Raw genomic sequence first — 18,937 nt, 5'->3', positions numbered from 1 at the left:
GTATATCTCAATAAAGCTGAAAGATAAATAAATGGTGGGGGAGGCTTGACGTTAGGAACAACACAAAAAAGAGTCAGTGACCTTGAACACAGATCAACAGAAATTATTCAATCTTAAGAACTGGGGGGAAAAGATTGAAAAAAATTAACAGAGACTCACAGACCTACAGTACAATTTTAAGCAGAATAACAAGAATCTCAAAGAAGAGAGAATGGGGCAAGAAAAGCATTTTTAAATAAAGGTTAAAATGTCCCAAATTTGATTAGAAATCAAACAAGCTCAGCAACTCTAAGCAGAATATAAAAAAAGAAAAGAAAAGAAAAATATACATCAAATTGTTGAAAATTAAAGACACAATGGAGAACAGAAGACAAAGACATCTTTAAAGTGACTAAAGAAAAAGACTGTCAACCCACAATCTATATCCAGCAAAAATACTCTTGAAAAAGTAAAATACACACACACATTCAACTAAATAAGAACTGAGAGTTTATCACTAGACCCATACATTACGCAATGATAAAGGAAGTTCTTCAAGCTGAAGGGAAATGACATCAGATGAAACTTAGATCTATACAAAGAAATAAACAAATCTGAAATAATAAATATGTATATACAAAAGACTGTCATTTCTTCTCTCAAATTCTTTAAAAGGCAACTATTTAAAGCAAAAATAGAACTGTGTTGAAGCAAAAGATAGCACATCAATAGCACAAAGGTTAAATGTAATTATGCTCTGTAAGATTCTTTCACTTTAAATGAAGTGGCATAACATTAATGCTAAATAAACTGTAAAAGTTGATTATGAATACTGTAATCCCTAGAGCAATCACTAAAAAAAACAAAATAGTATAGCTTAAAAAGCCAATAGAAGATTTAAAATGGGATATTAAAAAAAATATTTGGCTAATGAAAGAAGACAGTAAAGGAAGGGAAAAAAGAAAAAGATAAAACAAATAAAAAACACACAGCAAAATAGTAGACTTAAACACAACCATATAAATAACACTAAACATAAAGTTACCAAACTCTCCACTCAAACGCAGAGACTGTTAGATGGGCTTAATATTTAAGAAAAGAAGAAAAGGAAAGAAAAAGAAACCCATTAAATATACACTGTCTATAAGAGATACACTTTAAAAACAAAGAAATAGGTTAAAAGTATAATGATGAAAAATTACACATCATGAATGTAAATAGCAAACATAAGAGAACTAGTATGGTTACATTAATATCAGGAAAAATTTCAATAAAGGAGAATTATCAAAGGTAAAAAAGTCAATTCATCCAGAAGGCATAACAATCCTAAATGAGAATGCACTGGTCTCAGAGCTTGAGGCAAAAACTGCATGAAGGAAATACATGAAGCAAAAGCTGACAACATTACAGGAAGAAATGAACAAATCCAGTTACAGCTGGAAACACTAATACCCCTCTCAGCAACTGAAATGGATAAAAAATCTGTAGGCATACAGATAAGAGCTCAACAAACTACAGGACAGATCCATGGCCCTCTGCTCATCTTTGTAAATAAAGTTTTATTAGAACATTGTCGCTCATTCATTTAAGGGCAGAGTAGTTGCAACAGAGACTGCATAATACACAAAATCTAAAATATTTTCTATGCAGCCCTTTACAGAAAGTGTTCAGACCCTTCACATAGATGATTTGAACAGTACTAACTTGACTTAACTGTATGATGGACCATAACCTACACCATAAAATAAGTCTCAAATTTCAAAAGACAGAAATCTAACAGAGTATACAGCCATACCTCGTTTTATTGTACTTTACTGCACATTGAAAATATTGCATTTTTTACAGGACCTTCTATCAGCAAAAATATTACAACTTACTGAAGGCTCGAATGAAGATTACATGTTTCAGCAATAAAGTTTTTTGGGTTTTTTTCTTTTTATTTTTTGGTGAGGAAGACTGGCCCTAAGCTAACATCTCTTACCAATCTTTCTCTTTTTGCTTGAGGAAGATTGTCACTGAGCTAACATATGCACCAGTCCTCCTCTATTTTGTATGTGGAACGCTGCCACAGCATGGCTTGATGAGCAGTGGGTAGGTCCGCATCCAATTTCTGAACCTGCGAACCCCAGGCCACTGCAGTGGAATGCACAAACTTAACCACCATACCACAGGGCCAGCCCCAGCAATAAAGTATTTTTTTAATTAAAGTACGTATGTTGGTTTTTAATACATAATGTTATGGCACACTTAACAGATTCCAGTATAATGTAAAAACTTTTATATGCACTGGGAAACCAAAAACTTCATGTGATTCGCTTTACTGCAACATTCACTTTATTGCAGTGTTCTGGAAAGGAACCCACAATATCTCCAAGGTATGCCCATATTCTCTGACCACAAGATGATTATATTAAAAATCAATTACAATAAGCTATCTAAGAAAACCCAAAATAATGGAAACTAAGTAAGACACTTCTAAATAATCCATGAGACAAAGAAGAAATCACAACAGAAATTAGAAAATTGTAAACTTGTTGATAATGAAAATACAATATATAAAAATTTGTGGGGGCCCAGTCCCATAGCATGGTAGTTAAATTCAGCATGCTCTGCTTCAGTGGCCCAGGTTCACAGCTTCGGATCCCAGGCACAGACCTACACCACTCATCAGCCACACTGTGGCGGCAACCCACACACAAAATGGAGGAAGACTGGCATAGATGTTGGCTCAGGGCTAATCTTCCTCAAGCAAAAAAGAGAGGAAGATTGGCAAGGGATGTTAGCTCAGGGCGAATCCTCCCCAGCAAAAAAAATTGTGGCATACAGTTAAGCAATGCTTAGAGGGGAAACTACAGATTTAAGTGCTTATAGTTAAAAAGAAAATCTAAACCAACAGAAAACAGAAGGAAGAAAATCACCAAGGTAAGAGCAGGAGTCAATTAAAATAAATCATTGAGGGGCCAGCCCCGTGGCTGAGTGATTAAGTTCCTGCACTCCACTTTGGCAGCTCGGGTTTCACTGGTTCGGATCCTGGGCACGGACCTAGGCACTGCTCATCAAGTCATGCTGTGGAGGCACACCACATAGAAGAACTAGAATGACCTACAACTAGGACATACAGCCGTGTACTGGGGCTTTGGAGAGAAAAAAAAAATGAAAGGAAGATCGGTAACAGATGTCAGCTCAGGGCCAATCTTCCCCACCAAAAGAAAAAAGAAGAAAAGAAAAAAAATCACTGAAATCAAAAGCTGTGGAAAGAAAATTGCTAAACCCTTAGTATGAATGACCAAGAAAAGAAAGTAAAACACAAACTACCAATATCAGGAATAAAAAAGGGGTCACTACAGATCCTACAGATATTAAAAGGATCACAAGGGAAAATTACTAACTTTATGCCAAGAGATTTAATAACTTAAATGAAACAAACTGCTTGAAAAACACAAGACAAAATAAAAAATCTGTATACCCATATATTTACTAAAGAAACAAAATGTTATCAAAAACATTCCCACACAAAAAAACTCCATGTCTACATGGTTATCAAACATTAAAGAAATAATACCAATCTTAGACAAACTATTTGTGAAAATGGAAGAGGAAATATTTCCCAAATAGTTTTAAAAGACTAGCATAACCATGCTACCAAAAGGCATTACATGAAATGACAATTATAGATCAATAATTCTCATAAACAGAGACACTAAAGTCCTTAAAGAAATAATAGCAGACCAAATCCAGAACAGATAAATGGGCAACACATTCATGACCAAGTGATGATATCCCAGGAACGCAAAATTGGCTTAACTTTCAAAAATCAATAAATACAATTCACCATAGTAACAGAATAAAGGATAAAAACCATACAATCATCTCAATAAATACAAAAAGGGGGTACATTTGACAAAACTCAACAGCCATTCATAATTTAAAAATAAAAATCTCAAACTAGGAATAGAAAGTAACATCCTCTGACTTCTCATAATCTACAAAAAATTCTCTGCTGACATTCTATTTAATGGTGAAAGACAATGCTTTCCCCTTTAGACTGGGAACAAGGATGCCCATTCTTATCATTTCTCTTCAATACTAAATTGAAGATGCTAGACAGTGCAATAAGGTAAGACAAAATAAAAAGTGTGTAAGATGGGAAAAGAAGGAATACAACTATCTTATTCACCGATGATGATAGTTTTTGCAAAGAAAATCGTAAAGACTCTACAAAAAGACTACTGCAACTAAATGAATTTAAGCAAGGTCAAAGAATATAAAGACAATAGTTTTAAAACAATTATTGTATCTCTATAAACTAGCAGGAAAATTTTGAAAAATGAAATTTAGAAAATTTCCTTTTTAATAGCATAAAAAAAAACTTTCATGGGGCCGGCCCGGTGACGCAGCGGTAAAGTTCACACATTCCGCTTCTCGGCGGCCCGGGGTTCGCTGGTTCAGATCCTGGGTGCAGACATGGCACTGCTTGGCAGCCATGCTGTGGTAGGCGTCCCACATATAAAGTAGAGGAAGAGGGGCACGGATGTTAGCTAAGAGCCAGGCTTCCTCAGCAAAAAGAGGAGGACTGGCAGTAGTTAGCTGAGGGCTAATCTTCCTCAAAAAAAAAAAAAAAAACCTTTCAGGAATAAATTTAATAGGCAAGATCTCTACAGAGAACATTAAAATGTTAATTTATATTATATGTATATATTAATACATTAACATCATCACATTACACATTAACGTTAATATACTAATATGTAAAAACCTATTTTAGTAAGCTGATGTAGAGATCTTACATACATATACACAGTCATGCAATGCATAACGTTTCATTCAGACTGCGTATATAATGGTGGTCCCATAAGATTAGTACCATATAGCCTAGGTGTGTAGTAAGCTATACCATCTAGGTTTGTGTAACTGGACTCTATGATGTTTGCAAGACAACAAAACTGCCTAACAATGCATTTCTCAGAACGTATCCCCATCAAGCAATGCATAACTGTATACTTACATAAAACTACATATATTTATAGTACACGTTAAAATAAAGATGACAAATAAAAGGAGAGGTACACAATCTATTGCTATTTAATAAACTACCCGAAAACTTAGCAGTTGAAAACAACATTTATCATCTCACACGGTTTCTAAGGGTCAGGAGTCCGGGAGCAGCTTAGCTGGTGGATGTGGCTCAAAGGTCTCTCACACAGTTGCAGTCAAATTGTAGTTGGGTCTGCAGTCAACTGAGCGCTAGAAGATCTCCTCCCAAGCTCACTCAAGGCTACTACCAGAAGGCCTCAGCATTTTGTCATGTGGATGTTAGGAGACAATACTGCATGGGTCTTTTGCATTTCTGCACATCTTGCTACTGAGGTTCTGACTGCCCTCCATTCCAGACTATCTTACCAAAGACATTCGTAAGTGAACAGACTTAGAAGATTAAGTCTCCTCTAGAGGAAAGAGCAGGTATGCTTACTGCCCACTAAAAAATACCCAGATTCCCTATATTCAGAGTTCCTCTCCTGTAATGCAATCCACTGCCTGTGCAAGTGTCATCTGGCCCTCTCCACATCACCAAGTGCGAACTGGAGCTCAAGGAACTGGTGCAAAAATGCTGATATTTTGGCTACCACTATAGCTGTGACAATAAATTGTTTTTTGACTCTGATGCAGGAGTATCGTGTCTTCTATCAGCATCTGTGAAACTGTAGCAGGCTAACAGGCTAACTGTAGCAGGGTAAAGTCTCAGACCCCTCACAGTCTTGACAGTGGGTCTCTCTACAACTGATTTCTCCTAGAATGAGTGACCAGAGAAAGAAAGAGACCAATACACAAGCCATTGTGTCTTTCATGACCTAATTTCAGAAGTGACATATCATCACGTTTACCATATTCTATTGGTCACACAGAGGAACCCTAACACAATGTGCAAGGTGACTATAAAAGGGTGCAAAGAACAGGGGCAGGGATCAGTGCAAATCATGTTAGAGGCCGACTACCAAATTCAAAATTGTTAGAGGTCAGTTCTCCCTAAATTTATCTATAGAGCAACACAATCCCAATCAAAATCCCACAGGCTTTTTTTTTTTTTAAATAAATTGACATCTTAAAATTTATATGAAAACACAAAGGAACTATACTGGCCAAAAAATGTTAGAGGATTCACACAACTTGATTCCAAGTACAGTAATAAAAGCAGGACGATACTGGCATAGGAGAAACAAGTAGATCAATGAAACAGAATAGAGCCCAGAAATAAATCCATACACACAAGTTCGAATGATTCTAGACATAGGCAATTCAGTGCAGGAATGGAAGGTTTTCTTCAATGATGTTGGAATTGGATAAATGTATTTTTAAAAGTGAATCTGAGGGGCTGGACTGGTGGTGTAGTAGTTAAGTTTGCAGGCTCCGCTTCAGCGGCCCAGGGTTTGTGGCTTCAGATCCCAGGCAAAGACCTACACACCACTCATCAAGCCATGCTGCGGGAGTGCCCCACATACAAGGCAGAGGAAGACTGGCATAGGTGTTAGCTCAGGGACAATCTTCCTCACCAAAAAAAAATGAACATCAACCCCTACTTCACACCATGCACAATAATTCAAGAAGGACCACAGTCCTATATCTAACAGTTAAGACTAGGAAATTTCTAAAAGAAAACATACGAAATTATTATCATGACTTTTGGGTAGGCAAAAACTTCTGAGGACTCAAAAAGCATAACCTATTAAAGAAAAAACTGATTAACTAGACTTTGAAATTAAAACTTCAGCTCTCAATACACTGATCTGACAAAAAAGCTGTATCCAGACTATGCTAAGAATTCTTACACATCAATAATAAAAAGATAACCAATTTTTTTAAATGTACAGGAAACTTGAAGAGGCATTCCACAAAAGAAAATGCACTGTCAATAACCATATGAAAAGGTGCTCAACATCATTAGCCACCAAGGAAATCCAAAACAAAACCACAATGAGATACTATTTCACACCCACTAAAATGGCTAATATTAAAAAGACTGATTATCCAAATGTTAGCAAGGATGCAGGACAACTAGAACTTTCATATATTCATGGTGGGAATATAAAGTGGAACCCCACTTTGAAAAACTATGTGGCAGTTTCTTATATAGTTAAACATACCTATGAACCAATAACTCCATTCCTAGGTATTTACATAAGAGAAATGAAAACACATGTTCGCAAGAAGACCCGTATAGGCCTTAACAGTAAAAAACTGGAAACAACTCAAATGCCCATCAACAAAAGAAAAGATAAACTCACACATTCATCCAATGAGACACCTCTCAGCAATAAAAACTCTGATACATCCAACCTTATGGATGAGTGTGGAAATATATGTTAAGCAAAAGAAGCTAAATGCAAAAAAGGACACACTGTATGAAAACAGAACAAAACAAATCTACATTGTTAGAAATCAGAGCACGGAACTGAATAGAAATAGGAACTAAGGAACTTTCTGGGGTGACAAAAATGTTCTATATCGAGTGTGGAGAGGGCAAAAGAGAGAAAGGAGTACACATGTATAGTGGTGAATAAAAACTAGACTATTGGTGGTGAACATGATGCAGTCTATACAGAAACTGAAATATAACGTACACCTGAAATTTCCTCAATGATATAAGCAAATATAACCTCAATAAAATAATTTTTAAATGTAAAAAAAAAAATGCTCCATATCATCTTTCGGGTATTGGTTACATGAGTATAATTGTCACACCTCATCAAAGTGAATACCTAAGATCTGTACATTTTATTGTTTTTACTTCACATTTCAATGTACATAAATAAATTTTAAAACGAATGTGAGATCATTGTATTAATTCTCCTTTTTTTCCTTTTAGTCTTGGGTTATCCAAATGTATATTTAGTGTATATACACATATATTTATGTGTATTCAGTAAATATTTATCATCTATTATGTGCCAAACACTATGCCAGGTTCCAAAATAACTAAAAGTCCATGCCCTCAAGAAGCTAACAATCTAGGACAAGGAAACACATCCTTAAATAACACAAGATGTGAGGATTTCTATTATAGAGGTATACTAGGGTCTTGTGAGATGGAGAAAAGAGTACCATACGTTGCCTGAAAGAAGAGTTAGATATTAGAAAAGTTTTTCCATTAGGTGGAGGATGAAAAGCAGGACTTTTGAAGTGTGGATAAGCAGGACCACTATAAGCAGAGAAACAGCACACGCAAAGACAGAGACAAAGGGTCTACCACAACAGCGAGCAAGGAGCAGTTTAGGGTTTTCGGAATTTGGAGAACCTATAAGGAAGTGAAAGGAAATGCTGGCAAGGTAGATAGGCAAGACGCTAATGCATGTGCATCACAGAGGCAGGGAAGAGCCACTGAATATTTTTAAACAAGGGAATGACAAATTCAAATCTGTGATTAGAAGTATCACTCTGTTAAACAGTGTAAGAAGTAGCCCAGAAGGGAGTGAAACTGGAAGCAGAGACCCGTCAGCCTGCAAACAAGCAAGTCAGGTTTACTTTTAGTAAACCAACCAATGGCACCTGGACTGAAGAAAAATTTAAGAATCACCAAAATGAACAGGAAAATGGGTAAAGATTAAGATCACACAGTTCACAGAAAAAAATAAAAATGGCTCAAACACATGAAAAGATGCTCAGCTTCACTCATAAAAGAAATGTGAAATAAAACTACACTGAGATATTTTTCACCTATCATATTGGCAAAAATCCAAAAAGTTTGATTATACACTGTGTTGGCAAGACTATAGGGAAACAAGTATTCTCATATATACATTACTATTACAACCCCTGTGAAGGGCAATTTAACAATATCTATCAGGGCCAGCCCGGTGGCGCAGCAGTTAAGTGTGCACGTTCCGCTTCCACTGCCCGGGGTTCACCGGTTCAGATCCCGGGTGCAGACATGGCACCACTCGGCAAGCCATGCTGTGGTAGGCGTCCCACATATAAAATGGAGGAAGATGGGCATGGATGTTAGCTCAGGGCCAGCCTTCCTTGGCAAAAAGAGGTGGACTGGCAGCAGATGTTAGCTCGGGGCTAATCTTCCTAAAAAAAAAAAAAATAAGAAAAAACAGACTATCTATCAAAATTATATCTGCTATATTCTTTGACCCAGCAACAGTACTAAAAATTTATCCTACAGACACCTGCATATGTACAAAATTATATATGTACAAGGTTGCTCAATGCAGCATTTTTATAATAGTAAAAATTGGAAACAATCTGTCCATCAATGAGCTAAATTATGGTACATAAAAATGAACACTCTGCAGTGTTGAGAGCAAGCGAACGAGAGCATACTAACACTTCATATACTAATATAGAAAGATCTCCAAGGTATACTGCTAGGTGAAAAAAGTAAAAGGTGGCTAAGGTTTCCAACATTAGTGTAAAACATGTGGGGAGAGGGGTAGGAGTGAGTGGGATAAATATATTTGTATATGGTTGCATTTTAAAAATCTCCGGGATACATTAAAAATCAATATTAGAAAACAATTGTAGGACTTTGGGAATTAGGCAGATGGAGAAGAGTATGGATGAGAGACTTATTATATATCTTTTTTCTCTTTTTGCTTTTTGTACTTTTGAAGTATTGATGTGCATACAGTACAAAAACAAAAAACTTTTGAAAATACGGTATCAGAATCAACAGAATTTGGTAACTCATTTGATGTGAGAAGTAAAGGAGATGGAAGGGTCAAGACGACTCCCAGGTTTCTGACTTGATAACAAACCTAGTCACCTCTTACAAGTTTAAAAAAGTAAGAAATAAGATAACTGTGTTATTAACCAAAGCAGGATGTTAAAGGGTAGGGGAAGGCAGCTCAGTTTTGGACACATTGTACTGGAGGTGTTGTGCCCGACAGTACACTAGAAAAAGACGACAGGAAATTTAGGAGAGAGAGCAGATATAGGTGGAGAAGAAATCAAAGGAAAACATTTATACGAGCCTAATTCATCTAGGAATTATTTATTCTATAAACCCAATTAACCCAGAGAATAAAATAAAAAGGCAACTAACTCAAAGTGACAGCATAAGCCACATATTCATATCCTTTTCTCACAGACATCAGGCTCTCACTAAAAGCTTTTCTATTTAATACACTTAGATAATTTTCAAATTCGCAACAGATTAGAAACATCAAAAAATGGTGTGAGTGTAGCTACCAGAAGCAATCACTGGGCGGCAGCAAAAAATGATGATGATGATGATAATTATAATAACAATACCACCAATACCTCAAGAAGCATAGCATTCTTCAAGTGCTCTTCGTAGGAGCCAAAGTCCCATATTTTATCATCTAAGTCTTGGTCAAAATGGTCCCTCCTTCAAGAACTTTTTCACGGTTCCTGCACTCTCAGCCTAACATGATTAATTAATCTCCTTTTATCAGATTTCCAAGTTCAAATATTTTGTTTACATCTTCCTGAAAGCACTTCCTTCTACCTTGCTTTATAATTATAACCGGTATTTTATAATGCCAGTCTCTTTCCTCCTACTTGAATATACATCTCTTAGTTGAAGGACTATCTTTCATCTTTATATCTCTGAGCACAATTTCCTTGCATAGCATAGTATGCAAATATCCATTCAACAATTACCCATCTTTGTCTTCTCTAAAGTGATGTGAATGAACTTTTCCACAGTCACAAATAAAGTCTCCCTGCACCATTATAATCGTTTTTTTATTGAGGACTTACATATTCGGTACCAGGGTAAGCATTTAGCCTGGCTTATGCCAAAAACTAATGAGATAAGGAGTGACAGGAAGTGACAGACAGTGAGTTTGGGGTTTCTTTTATGGGAGGCAAAAATGTTCTAAAATCAGTTTGTGGTGATGATTGCACAAACCTGTGAATGTACCAGAAAATAATGAATTGTATACTTTCAATGGGTGAATTGTATGCTATGTGAATTATATCTCAATAAAGCTATTTTTAAAAATGAGATTATCTACTATTATCCCCACTTTACAGATTAAGAAACTGAGTCTTCGTCAGATTAGGTAATTTGCCCACAGTGACACAGCCAGCTAGTAACAGAATCAAGACTGCCTGGGTTTTTATCCTGTCTCCAAGTCTACATGCTTATTAACTGTCATGCTCTTCGGCCTTCCTTAGAAAGGGACTTTACTTATCAAGCATTCTATCAAATATCTAAATATGGTGCTACTGCTGTTCACGTCTTAAATGCTAGTGACCTTCCAAATTCCAAGTAGGACTACAAAGCCTTGACCTAATTATGCTGCACCATAAAGGTAGGGGAGAAAGAAAGGTACCAAAGAGACAGAGGAGAAAAAAAGTGCTCAAGAGCTCTATTTCAGAGCTTGCCATTTTGAGTGTAAGATTACATGAAACATTACTACTGCTTGACTGCTATCATCCAAGTTGGTGGGCATGCCTAACTCAGCTGAGCTGGGCTAACTGCAGGCTTCCCAGACTAGTTCTGCCTAGACTGGGATTTCTCAACCTCAGCACTACTGCCACTTTGGGCCAGATGACTTTTTGTTGTGGAGGACTGACCTACACACTGTAGGATGTTTAGCAACATCCCGGGCCTCTGCCCACCAGATGCCAGTAGCAACACTCTTCCCCTCTCCCCCGGGTAGTGACAACCAAAATGTCTTCAGACATTGCTAAATGTCCTTGGGGGAGGGACTGCCGAGGGAGGGGGTGTCCAAAAATCATCCCTATTTGAGAAACTCTACCCTAGATTAGGAGTAATACAAAAAAGGACCAGCTATTTGATGTTAACTAGTGTATATTGTAACTGGAGACGGATAAGGACATTCTTGTTTTTAACAGTTTACTGAGATATCTTTGATATATAAAAGTTGTATATATTTAAGGTATACAACTTGATGTTTTCAGATATAGATGCATTGTGAAAAGATCACAACAATCTAGCTAATGAACATCACCTCTGTGCTGCGGGGGGGGGCGGGGGGGGCGGTGCGGATGACAAACAGGAGCCTCTTAAACCAATCACCTACCAAGCTTACCAAGAAAAAACTCATTTCATAAAAAAATGTGAAGCTGGGGGTGGGGGCAGTATGTAGAGATTAAACTGGAACAAACGTCATGTAGCCATGCTGACATCCCCAGATTTCTGTACAGTTCAGCATGTAAGGCCTCTGACACTAGCAGAGTATCAACTATAAAGAGGTACTATAAAGATCAGAAAATAGATCTAAAGGATGTTAGAAATAAGAACTGCTCCCTTGGACCGGTTTGAAGGAAAATCAGTTTCCCTTATAAGAAAAACTAAGTGTCCCTTATCTCTGGAGGAACTGAAATACCAAGGCTAAGGTTGCCTCCCCTACCAGGGAAGAGGAGCAAACCAAATGACAGTATAAAAAAAAAAAATGAAATGCCAGTTAGGGGTGGGATGAAGGAATAGTAAGACAGGGCAAGCAGACAGGAGAGAGAGATGACCCTATACAAAATTTATTTGCCCTCTCAAATCTCCCTTCCTGCCTTTATATAGCTTCCGTTAACACAAGTTAAGGGCTTTCAATATCCTCATGCTAACGCTTAGTTGTTCAAAGCATAACACTGTAGCCTCTCCATTTAGAGCACTGCTCCCCCTAAAGGTGCCATGGGCTCTAGAATTTTACTCTTCTCTGAAAGGTCCACCTCCCCCAGACCATTTTAGATAAGGTGGGGATGGGGGTGGGGGTCACAAGTAAATTAAGCTACTCAGTCTAAAGTATGTGCTACAAGTAATCTCTGCCCAATAAAGCATACAAAAAAATGTTTACCCTCACTCACAAGGAATGCAAACCCAAAACAAGATATAAATTTCACATATCAAATAGGCAAAAAGCAGAAAGTTGAATAAAGTCCAATGTTGGTGAACATATAACAGGCATACTCATATACTACTAGATAGCGTAAACTGTTATAACCTAAATATCACTCAGTGGTGGTCTAGTGGTTAAGATTCAGCACTCTCACCACCGGCGCCAAGGTCCATTTCCCCGTCAGGGAACCACACTATCCATCTGTTAGTTGTCACACTGTAGTGGCTGCGTGTTGCTGTGATGCTGAAAGCTATGCCACCGGTATTTGAAATACCAGCAGGGTCACCCAGGGTGGACAGGTTTCAGCAGAGCTTCCAGTCTAAGACAGACTAGGAAGAAGGACCTGGCCACCCCCTTCCAAAAAGAGGTGCCATGAAAACCCTGTGAATGGCAGCGGAGCACTGTCTGACACAAGCGCTGGAAAATGAGAGGATGGTGCAGAAAACTGGGCAGGTTCCACTCTGCTGTACAGAGGGTCACTCGGACTTGGAATCAACTCCATGACACTCACAACAACAACAACAAAATCACTCAAAATAAGTCAGAACAAATAAGTTATGATACATTCATATAATAAAATACTCTAACCATTTTTTTAAATTATGTTGATCTATGTGTGCCAAAACGAAGAGTTCTGTGACATTAACTAGGGAACAAAGTAAATCTGGGAGTAAAAAAAAAAGGAGTACAATATAATACTATTTGTATAAATTTTTTGAAAAGTAAACTTTCAGGGCTGGCCCCGTGGCCGAGTGGTTAAGTTCGCGCGCTCTGCAGCAGGCAGCCCAGTGCTTCGTTGGTTCGAATCCTGGGCGCAGACACGGCACTGCTCATCAAATCACGCTGAGGCAGCGTCCCACATGCCACAACTAGAAGGACCCACAACGAAGAACATACAACTATGTCCCGCGAGGCTTTGGGGAGAAAAAGGGAAAAGTAAAATAAAATCTTTAAAAAAAAAAAAGAAAAGTAAACTTTCTGGAAACAGTTAACAGTGGGTTATCTTTTCGGGGGAAGATGAAAAGTAGCTTTTATTTTTATTTTTCTGTATCATCAGAATTTTTTTTATGATAACCATAAATAACTTTTAAACCAAAAAATATATAACTCTTTACTCTATTTCTCCCAACCTCATTCACTACTCTCACCAATTCTCCACACACATACCCCTCCCTGGTCCCAATAGCTGAAGACTAACTGAAGTTGCCTGATGGAATTTCAGCTAGTAAGGGATATATTTTGGATATATATCTGGGGCTTTTCTTTAAAAATCTCTTCAATTACTTCTCTAAAACCACCTCTGAGATGAAAGAACAGAAAGAATCCCAACTCTGCCCAGGGAATCACAAACTCTCGTTTCCTTTCAGGCCCCTAACCATTCCCTCCTAGAGAGAGACAATGGCTGTGATTATAATACCCGCTCCTTCTTCTATCAGTTTTATATCTAGTCTTGGCTAATTTGACTCTCCCACATAAAAAAGAGCAACCTTAACTGTCACTGAAGAGGGAGGAAGGCCTGCCCCTTGCAGAACCACTTAACAGCAGCCATCCTCCTCTCTGGTTTTCCTCAGCTCTCATCACCTTGGTGCAGGTGGCCAACCACTACTCTAAACTCAGGGTAGGGTCGCAGGCCTGTTTATTGCATCACCCCTGGTACTGTTCGCATGTGGAAGCTTAACGTTTGTTCATTTTAAGTGAATCAGGTCAGAGCATTCTCTGTCAAAGGCAGAGGCAGGTTAGTGGAGTACTTCTAGTTCATGGCCCTTAAAGATGCCTCAAAATAGCTTCCTGCTTTTGTTAGTCTTCCCTCCACTCCCCTTAGCTGAACTTTTAAGTTTTACACAGCTAAACCAAGTATTTCTAATTACTGTTTACTATTAATATTTAATCATCAGAGCACAATAACTATTATGAATATTTTCAAATATCTCAGATTTAGTAAAACTAAGTTTTACTCAAACTTTAATCTTTGTGATTTTCTCACTGTGCATGATCACCCTTGCCAACTAAAACAATTACAGTCTCAAAGCAGCAAATTTATCCTTAATTTTGAACTAATTAGTGAGAAAAGGTTATAAAACCCTTTTCAAGTATTGAGGAAAATGGTTATCATGAGGTGGTTCATAACAGTACAGTGTGAAGAAGACCTGACCTCTACACTCCAAGGAGTCAGAATTGGGAACCATTTGTCAGCTTCCAAAATAAGCTTAAAAAGTAAATACAATTTCAGAGAAATTACTGGGCTTATTTTTTAAACTAAGTATTCTTGGAATTTTTAACATTCTCAAACAGGAATTCTCACAACAAATGCAATTTTCTCCAAATATCTATTGCAATGGAAGTGACAAATGACTTCTGCTGCAAATTGAGTTTAAAAGTAAAAAAATACACAATCATACATCTTATAACAAAATAAAGTTCAATACTAACTTCCAAATTACTCTAGCTTACAAGTTTCAAGAAGAATAAATAAATGCCATGTCAAGTAACGCTACACAATGAAAAGACCAAGCAGCTCCAGGAGACAGAGACATGCAAGAGGTTATCCTGAGACAACTTAAGTGGACTGAATCCTGGATAGAAATTATTAAAACCAGACTCAAACACATGGCTAACCTTGAAACTTTATTTCTTGATTGAATGAATGAAACAAAAAGGGGAGAAGCAGATAGAGAATAAGATGCTACCTGATAATAACTTTAAACATTGCTTAAGTCTTGAATAAAACAATACAGACCATGCAGAACCTTCTAAATTTCCAGGAGATCTAACGGCTGCCCCAATCCCACTGCATGGATATGACTGTGACATTGGATAAATCAATTAAATTACAATCTGAACCTAATTTTTCATGCATATGATAAGTGAGCTAGAGATCTTTAAATTTCCTTGTAGCTCTCTGACACTAACAAAGGAAACAAAAATTTATTCTTTTCTAATATAAATCACATACAGTACTTGTCATGCAAGCCAAATCACAGTGAGCTCTCCTGTTAACTCCAGGCATACATGATAAAAAAAAAACTAGCACTGAGGAAGCCAGAGAAGAATCCTAATGCTCCAAGAGAGAGAAGCAAGAAAGAACACAACCTCCCAAAATATTTCCCTCCCCTCAAAGTTTTGGGTATATTCTATCATTTCACTCTTCACCACGGCAAGCCCTGTCTAACACAAGGTATCATTTTATTTGATAACAAATTATTGATAAAGCCTGTCCTCAAAATGTTACTCTTCATTAAAGCTGCAGAACAATTTTTAAATAAATTTAAAAATTAAAACTTACCCAACAGCCAAGTCAGTAGAATCACACGTCAAATAAGCTTAGTACAAAACTGCTCATGACAACAAGAATCACTATCAACACATTACCTCCCCTAATTCTTGGAGAAAATGAGGGAAAAGGACATACCCAGACAGGAATAAAAGCAACAGGAAGAGAACAAAAGCTGCTGTAAAAACAAAGTTAATACAAGGAGAATCAACCTCAACAAAAAAGGAGAAAGTAGGAAAGGGCACAAAAGTTCTCTTAAAAAAAAAAAAAAGGCCAATACAAAACTACCTTGTCATTTAAAATGCACCTTCAAGTAAAACCCAGCTATGAGGATAATTTTTCAAACCATCAAAAAAGGGCCAAAAAAAAAATTACTACTTAAGCTACTTCAATAATCAAAGAACGCCTATAGCGCACCTTTTTATATATATTTGTAAATTCATTTCGAAAGAATAATGTTCTGACTTAAGATGTGTCTTTATAGTTAAGTCTCGAGAATAAATCTATCTTAACATAGTAAGTTCCATGCTGAAACTTTCACCTCCATATTCACCACTATACATTTTAACTACGTTTCCTGCTATCACCAGATGATACGAGATTAACTGTCCACAAACTGACGTACATATGCGATAGGAATGCTCATTTCATTGTCCCTAAAAATTCTACCATCTCTGACATATGTACTGCATAGACAAGAAGAGTTCTTTCTAGCCCTTATTTTGCTTAATACCATTTCTGTTTTCTTAACTATTTTAGTTGACTACTATATGAATTGACACAGAACATGTTCTATCTTGGAACTTTATACGTGTTGAGAATCACGATTACACTGCCATTCTAGTTTTAAATTATGATTTATTTGCAGCTCACCTCTTTATATATAAGCACACTTAAACTTCTAAAGGGTGTTAGGAAGACAGCAGAACACTTCCCAACTCACTCAAGACCGCAGACCAACCTTCGAAATCAAAGGCTATATTAAAGTTTCCGAAACTAACAAACAGGGTAGGGTCGTTCAAGACAGCGCTGCCCATCCATCATCTTACAATAAAAGTATGAGAAGAGCGTTCACAGTACACTTTCTTCAAAGTAAAATAAAGGCTTCCCTTTATTGGGTTACTTGGGATGCCCAAAACGTGTGCGGAGTGGGCAGGCACCCTTCCGCGAGTGTACACGGGCGGCGAGGAGGATCGCGGCAGCGTGCAATTCTGAAGACGCCGAGGCGCGGCATTTCAGGGTCCAGACGCGTCCCGGCACCGACCCCGGAACGCAGCGCCGCTTCTCGCAGCTGTAACGCAGTCACCAAAACACGACAGCAACAACGACAAACAGGGTTTTTCTCCTGACCCAAAACTTTTCCAGTTTCGCTACGATAACAGAGTGCAAAGATGTTAACTACTGACAACTGCACAGCATTTTCATTGTTGTCCCAACTCCCAGGCTTCCTAAAGGAAAGCCAGACCCCAGCGGCCGCCAGGGAGGAGTCCCCGCGGCCAGCGCTAGGCTCTTCCTCAACGAGGTCCTCGGGTTCCCCTCGCACCAGCTCTAAGAGGCGCGGGGAGCGCGCTTCATCCCCGACGACTGGCAAGTCGCAGTGCAAAAATGTCACTCTCGCAGCCCGTTTTCGTCGCCCGGAGCAGAGGCTGGGCGGCGCGGCCGAAGCGCGCGGGCACCGGCGGCCGCACACCGCCCGGCCCGGCCCGGCCCCGCGCTCCCCGCCCCTCGCCCGGAAGGGGGAAAACCCGCCAGCGGGAGGATTCAACAGGAGCGCCGCGCCGCCGCCTGCCGCCCGGGAAACAGCCGCCGGCCGCCGGGCGCGGGGGGAGGGGCGCGGGCGCCGGCTCGGGGCGCGGACCCCCGCCCGCGCGCAAGGTCACCGCCGGCCGCCCGCCGCCCTCGCCGCCGCGGCCGCCCGCCCGGGGCCAGGGCGGCAAGTTTAATTTCCCGAGGCTGCGGCGGAGCCCGCGGCGTGGAGCGCGCGCCGGCCGCGGGCCCTCCCCACCCCCACCGCGCAGCCCGGCCCACGCCCCCGGCCCGCGCCCGCCGCCCCCGGCCCCGCGCCGCCGGGCAGCCGGCGCTGCAGCCCCCGCTGCCGGGAGGCGAGTCCCGACGGGCAGGCGGGCGGCGCTTGAGCCCCGCCACACACACAGCCGCGGTGGCGGGCGCTGAAAAATGGGGCACGGCGACCAGAAAGAAGAGACATTTCCTTTCCGTTAACTGAATTGTTTCCTACCTCCGGGTGCCTGCCTCGCTACACCTCTCACTCCGCTGCTCTCCGGGATCCGCCGTCGCCGCCGCATCCAATCGCCTCCTCCCCCCCCTCCCCTTCCGCAGCCAGCCCGGCCGTTCCTCCTCCTCTCCGCTTCAAAATGGCGCCAAGCGCTCTTCGGCGGCTGCTCCAATCGAACCGCCGCGGACAGCACCCGGGGGCAGGCAGAGCGCGGCGTGGGCGCACAGCGCCCCCTGCCGACCAGACAGCCCCGCGCGCCTGCGCGCGCCCGCCGCCCGCCGGGCTCCCGCCCCGCCCCGCCCCGCCCCGGCGCGCGCGCACGCAGCCCCACGGGCGCGCCGCCGCTGTGGCCGCGCTGGCGGCGAGAGCGGCAGCTGTCAAGGCTTCCCCTGCCTCTGCGGCTTCTTTGACTTTTGCCGAAAGCCACATAAGTTGTTATATATCTCTAACTTTTGGGATAAAAGTTGGTCACTGTTTTAAACGCAAATTGAGTACTGACGTTGTGTTATGTAAACAAAATTGCTATTCTTACCTACTTTGCTCCTGACTTGGTAACTCTGACCTAGTCATCTCAAAATGCCATAAAATAGGTTTTTTTCTGCACTGTGTGTTACGTCTTAATCCCACAGC

The 18,937-nt window shown here is 40.0% G+C and overlaps 1 protein-coding gene across 16 annotated transcripts in view; it reads right to left on the bottom strand.

The window, feature by feature from the left end:
- Positions 1 to 18,553, bottom strand: part of PDS5B (PDS5 cohesin associated factor B) — a 194,179-nt gene extending 175,626 nt beyond the window's left edge. For 7 of the 16 annotated variants that reach the window (XM_023621486.2, XM_023621489.2, XM_023621492.2 and 4 more), the window contains exon 1: positions 18,311 to 18,553. The gene's annotated coding sequence lies outside the window, so the exon portion shown is untranslated. Of the gene's footprint in view, positions 1 to 16,947; positions 17,763 to 18,310 lie in introns of those variants that run through there. The other 9 variants (XM_023621487.2, XM_070239494.1, XM_070239496.1 and 6 more) reach the window with 4 other exon arrangements.
- Between the last annotated feature and the right edge of the window lie 384 nt (positions 18,554 to 18,937).

The sequence above is a fragment of the Equus caballus genome, chromosome 17 (genome assembly GCF_041296265.1).
Source record: "Equus caballus isolate H_3958 breed thoroughbred chromosome 17, TB-T2T, whole genome shotgun sequence".
NCBI lineage: Eukaryota > Metazoa > Chordata > Mammalia > Perissodactyla > Equidae > Equus > Equus caballus.
The sequence above is the reverse complement of the archived record's forward strand: the minus strand, read 5'-3'. Positions and strand labels throughout refer to the sequence as shown.